This window comes from Sinocyclocheilus rhinocerous, unplaced genomic scaffold (genome assembly GCF_001515625.1).
Source record: "Sinocyclocheilus rhinocerous isolate Xijiao unplaced genomic scaffold, SAMN03320098_v1.1 scaffold1563, whole genome shotgun sequence".
NCBI classification, from domain to species: Eukaryota; Metazoa; Chordata; class Actinopteri; order Cypriniformes; family Cyprinidae; genus Sinocyclocheilus; species Sinocyclocheilus rhinocerous.
Genome location: NW_015656185.1, coordinates 66394 through 73240, shown reverse-complemented (window position 1 = coordinate 73240; position 6847 = coordinate 66394).

Sequence of the window (6847 nt, the reverse complement as noted above, 5' to 3'; positions counted from 1 at the left end):
ATATATATATATATATATATATATATATATATATATATATTTCGAGTGAATACAATCTGTGATAATTATAGGCTATATAAATTGTGAGAGAAAAAAGCAAAACCAATATTACAGCAATAGACAATGATATAGCCTAATTTTTAAATGGTAAAAACATGAAATAATAATTTATAACATTTAAAATGTATAGTATTTTTATATTATCAGTGTCACTGATTACATACAGTACTGATTCAGTAACCATGTGCAAGCTATAGTGGCTGTATTCTTAGCTAAGGAGAATAATGAGTATTTCTATACGCTGGTGTGACTATTGCCAGGACCATAACTTCAGTAATTATCCACACAAATATTTAACGGTAATTGTAACATTGTAAAATAAAAAATTGCCACAATTTCAGAAAAATGCCAGAAAAAAATCAATTGATTTTAGACTTTATAAATCAGAAAGAAAGTCCCACACAATCCTGGTGAGACTGCCTGTGAATTTAAGATGTCATATTTCCTTTTTTTTTTTTTTTCACATCAAACCTACCAAAGTTAGAAAATAAAAACATTGGAGAAGTAAATAAATAACAAATACAATGTAGAGGGTTTGCAGTGTTAGTAAATAGAGGCCATCTAAATGCCCTTACCGTCATGTTCACGGAGGCTTAATTCTCGGTTTTCAGACATTTCTGAGTCTAGGTCTTTGGTGGAGCCACTTAATTTATACACATAAAACATTCCAAAGTTGGTAAATGAAACATTTTAGAAGTAAATACATAAAATACATGTGAAATAATGCTAAATAGCCCATGATGAAGGTTTTTTCCATTCATTGTAGTAGCTAACGTTTGACAATGTCATGCAATAAAAGTAATTCATAATGGCTTATTCAGCATTTACACACACACACACACACACACACACACACACACAAGGCTATATATAGGCTAATTAAATATTAATTACAAAATATCCTCCATTTTAGCCAAGCTTTTGCCAATATTATAATTTCAAATAACTACTGAAAAAAATTAATAAGAGAGACAATTGTTTAGATTATAATGGGTATTTTAAAGGTTTGTTAGTTAGTACAGAGGGCGCGGCTGTAGCACCGCATCATCTGAACAAACTGATGAAAACACATCAGCACTATACAGGCCTATTGAAAAGGTTCTGGTTCAACTTTTAAAGGTGCATTAATAACCCATCACAGTTTCCTTACGTAAAACAATTAATTTGTAAATAATTAATATTAACTGATAAATATTATAGCCTATGTTTTATTAAGCTATTGCCTTCTCAATATTATAATTTCAAAAAACTTAAAAAAAAAAAAAAAAAAAGATTTTCAGGTTGGTTAGTTACAGTTGGTGAAGTCTTACCTGATCTGTGCGTCCTGTTTCACCAACGCCTTGAAGATTTTGAAACCGAAAGCGCAAATTTGACTGACGTTGAAACGAGCACGTATAAAGCGTGCGCGCCCCCGTGTGGAGGCTTTACACTGCTGTAACATATTCTACACAAACAATCAAAGACAGCGATTCTGCAGTGTTTAATAAAACAGTCACTGATATGTGTGTGTGAGGACTGAGATGGACACTCTTGAAGTCTCTGTAGGATCAGGATGATCTTCAGCACACATGAGTGTAGGCCTTTTTTATAAATAGAGTGTTATGTATGCAGTAAGAAAATATTAAGTCTTTTTTATGAAAGAAAGTAGAAGTGCTTTAAATGAACTCAGTGTTCTTGCGCTGCCATAGTTCAGGGAGCTGAAGAAGAGGCCATAACATTTTTAAGAGAGAATCTGATATTAATTTTGACTTGTTCTTCACTGTTATTATTAGAACATGCAATTACTCGGTACACTTCTGCTCTTCCATGCTGGTCAGCTTGTTTCTCTTCTTCTCTTGAGATGCTTTGATTGTCTTATAAGTCAGTAAAGACAGAAATCTGTCTCGTTTTCACTGTTACTTTTGTAGCCTATTGGTTTCAAGTAGCTATATGATTTATTAAACTCCTAATTACTTGCATGAATAATAATTTCATGGATTTAGTTGTGAAAGCCATTTGCTTTTGGGGCTTTGCATGTTTTAATTCTCTCAATATGGTTTTATTGTAGTAAAAGTTGTCTTTTGCTGTCTGTCTACATTATTAACAGTTTCACCCGGTCTTTCTGCTTTACATAGCAGAAAGACAGCAGCTGGAATAAGGATAATCTATCTTTATGTATGTATATATGTGTCAGCGATAATCCAGCTTCATCAGGCCCAATCACCTCACACACCCGTTCACAATCATCGGATTACTAATCAGCCGCACCTGTCACCACCTCATCAACACTAGCTCAAATACTCAGTCACTGCAGTTGCACTTTGTCTGGTCTTGAGTTTACTACGCTACTCCTTACCTGACTCACGAACCTGGACTCCAACCTGTCACCCACCTGTCTCCGTCGAAGTCATCTTCCGTCAGATCCGAGAAAGACCCAAGAAGCAGTCACCACGTGAGCTAGATCCCTTCAGTTCCTGGAACTCTTTCCATTTAACCCGTTTGCTCTCCATCTCTCCCCTCAGCACCTCTGTTCAATAAAGAACCCTGTTTACCTGTATATCTCCGTTTTGGTCTCCTTCTGTACTGTGAGAGAAGACCAGACCACCCAAGCTCTACATGGAGCCTCAGCCACAGAACCCCACTTCACTGGAGGATTTAATTCAAGCCTTTCGAACACCCGTTGTGTCTGCCTCCCACAGTCCCATGGCCCGGCCCGCTATCTTCTCCGGTGAGGCGGAGGATTGGGGTGGCTTCCTGTTACAATGCTCCCTATACTTTGAGATGCAGTCTCAAGCCTTTCCTAACGACCGCGCCAAAGTTGCATTCATGATTTCTCATCTCGCAGGCCGCGCTCTTCACTGGGCCCAGTCCATGTGGGAAGGTAACAGCCAGGCCATTCGCACTCTATCTACATTTACCTCCCATTTCAAAGAGGTGTTCAGTCACGCAGCCACAGAAATCTCCGTTCATGATCAGCTCTACCGCATCAGTCAAGGCACGGCTTCCGTGAGCGAGTATGCCGTCAAATTCCGCACTCTGGCGGTGACTAGTGGATGGAATGAAGTGGCCTTACTTACAGTGTTTCGTCAAGGGCTTAACGCCGACATCCGTCTACAAATGGTGATTTTTGACGATACAGTGGGCTTGGAAAACTTCATTCAGAAGGCTATTAAAATCTCCCAACATCTCCAGGCCTGTAAAGATGACATGCCACTCTCCTCACCGTCCACATCCGCCTCACCGTCTCCAGCACCCGAACCCGTACAAGTGGATTCGTACCATCTCACCCATGCGGAGCGTACACGGAGGATTACAGCCGGACTATGTCTATATTGTGGGGAGCATGGACACTTGATTCGCTCGTGTCCTATCCGTCCCCCACGACCCACGGTGAGTACTATCCAGCTCAGCCCTCAAATTGCTACCTTGACTCGAAAGAATGTATTATTAATGTCATCTCACCAATCCCTTTCAGCGCAAGCCCTTGTAGACTCTGGTTCTTCGGGTAACTTCATATCCCGCAGCACACTCCAAAGACTCCAGCTAAGACCGCTGAAGAATGCCCATATTCTGAATATCCTCACCATTCAAGGAAAGCCATTGGGTCGTGGTAAGATCCAATTATGCTCCCCCACCATCACGCTCTGCATTGGGTGCCTTCATGAGGAACTCATCTCTTTTCTGGTGCTGGAGAATTCCACTGTGGAGATCATCCTGGGACGCCCCTGGTTAACCCAACACTCTCCCATAGTTAACTGGACCACCAACGAAGTTCTACAATGGAGTGAGTACTGTCTGCTGAACTGTATGACCAAAATTAGTCCACTGTCACCTTGTCTCCTCCCTGTCTGTGCTACCTCCATAGAGAGCCCCGAACCCACCAAACATCACAGCATTCCCTCTGAATACCGGGCGTTTCAGGATGTGTTTAGCAAGCGGGCCGCAACTAAATTACCACCTCATCGGCCATGGGACTGTGCCATAGATTTGCTGCCTGGAGCTCAACTCCCAAAGGGTAGAGTGTATCCATTGTCCATCCCGGAGCAAGGAGCGATGGAGGACTACATTAAGTAGGCTCTCCAGCAAGGCTTCATCCGTCCCTCCACATCACCGGCAGCATCCAGTTTCTTTTTTGTGGGCAAGAAGGACGGAGACTTGCGGCCTTGTATTGATTACAGAACTCTCAACTCTCAAACTGTTAAATATCCATATCCCCTTCCACTAGAGCCGGCTGCCCTGGAGGAACTTCGTGGAGCTCGTATCTTCTCCAAGCTGGATCTGCGAAGCGCCTATAACCTCGTTCGTATCCGCCATGGTGATGAGTGGAAGACCACTTTCATAACGCCCACCGGACACTATGAATATCTTGTTATGCCGTATGGACTATCCAACTCACCTTCTGTATTCCAAGGATTTATGAACGAGGTGTTCCGGGAGTTCCTTCATCGCTCTGTGATCGTTTACATCGACGACATTCTCATCTACTCCCGGAACCTGGCCGAACATCGCCATCACGTGGAGCAGGTCCTGCAACAGCTGAGAAAATACCACCTCTATCTCAAGCTGGAGAAGTGCGAGTTCCACCTTACCACCATCAAGTTCCTCGGATATGTGATCAGCCCCCAGGGTATCCAGATGGATGAGAAGAAGGTCCAAGCCATTCATAACTGGCCAAATCCCAAAACCGTTAAAGAACTCCAACGCTTTCTGGGATTCTCAAATTTCTACCGTCGTTTCATCCACCACTTCAGTCTGAACACCGCCGCCCTAACTTCTATGCTCTGAAACAAGCCCAAGTCTCTGTCCTGGACGCCCGAAGCCCTCGAGAGTTTTGAAAGGCTGAAGGAAGCCTTCTGTACCGCTCCTACCCTCACCCTTCCCGATCCTCAGAAACCATTCGTCGTGGAAGTTGATGCGTCCACAGTAGGGGTGGGAGCGGTTCTCTCACAACATTCCGGAGAGCCTCCTGTCCTCCATCCCTGTGCATACTTCTCCCGCAAGCTTTCCCCGGCGGAGCAAAATTATGATATCGGGAACCGCGAGCTACTCGCCATCAAACTTGCTCTGGAGGAGTGGAGACATTGGCTGGAGGGAGCTATTCATCCATTCCAAGTCATCACTGACCACCGGAACTTGGAGTATATTCGTGAGGCCAAGCGCTTAAACCCTCGTCAGGCACGGTGGGCGCTGTTCTTCACCCGTTTTCAGTTCTCTGTTACCTACCGTCCCGGAACCAAGAACACCAGAGCAGACGCTCTGTCGCGTCTCCATCAGCCCACTGAACGATTACTACCCTCTGAGACAATTCTTCCTCCAGCCATCATTGTGGGTCCCATCCAGTGGACGCTCGACGAAGAGATCCGTCGAGCCACCCAATCAGAACCTGCTCCGCCGGGAGGTCCAGAAGGGAAGGTCTATGTTCCATCCACTCTCCGCAATACCCTTCTGGACTCGCTGCACTCCTCTCCGGGCTCTGGACATCCAGGCAGCCAGCAAACCCTCTCGCTCCTCGAAACCCGCTACTGGTGGCCCGCTATGGCCCGAGAAGTCAAACGCTTTGTACAAGGATGCTCAGTCTGTGCCATCACCAAATCTCCCCGTCATCTGCCACAAGGCAAACTGGTACCACTTCCCATACCTCACCGGCCCTGGTCCCACATCGGAGTCGACTTCGTCACAGATCCCCCCGAGTCCGAATCTTACACATGCATACTCGTAGTTGTCGACCGATTCTCTAAGGAATGCAAACTTCTCCCCCTCAGAAAACTACCTACTGCCATGGAAACAGCAACGCAGTTATTCCATCAAGTCTTTCGCAATTTCGGCATCCCTGAGGACATCATCTCCGATCGTGGGCCCCAATTCATCTCCCGGGTCTGGCGGGCCTTCTTCCAACTCCTCGGAGTATCAGTAAGCCTCCCCTCCGGATATCATCCACAATCCAATGGCCAGACTGAGCGAAAGATTCAAGAGATCGGGAGATATCTTCGTAGCTATTGTCACAGCATCCAGAACCGCTGGAGCCTTTACCTTCCCTGGGCCGAGTACGCACAAAACTCCCTCAGGCAGCAAACCACCGGCCTCACCCCGTTTCAGTGCATACTCTGCTACCAACCTCCCCTGTTCCCTTGGACGGGAGAACCATCAGGCGTTCCAGCGGTTGATCATAGGTTCAGAGAGAGCGAGAGGGTCTGGGACTCCGCGCATGTCCATCTCCAGCAGGCGGTTCGGAGACACCAAGCCCAGGCAGATGTTCACTGCCGACCTACTCCACAATACCAGCCGGGAGATAAGGTTTGGTTATCAATGCGGGACATTCGTCTCCGACTGCCTTGCCGCAAGCTGAGTCCCCGCTATATTGGACCATTCACCATCAGGAGGCAGATCAACGACATCACCTACAGGCTTGAACTCCCTTCTCACTACCGTATCGCACCTACCTTCCATGTCTCACTACTCAAACCCTGTGTTCACCCTCTGTCTGCTTCTCCCACAGGGTCTGACGAATCCCGCTTACTTCCTCCTCCCGAGATCGCTGAAGAGGAAACTATCTACCGAGTCAATTCTCTTCTGGACTCCCGGTGTCGAGGCGGCCACCTGGAATATCTCGTGGACTGGGAGGGATTCGGCCCCGAGGAGAGATCATGGGTGCGTAGAGACGATGTTCTAGATCCCTTACTCCTCAGAGACTTCCATGATCGTCCCGCTCTCCGGGGCCGCGGCCGTCCTCGACGTCGGCAGCGGGTGTCGGGAGCCGCCCGGGGGGTATTGTCAGGGATAGTCCAGCCTCGTCAGGCCCTCTCACCTC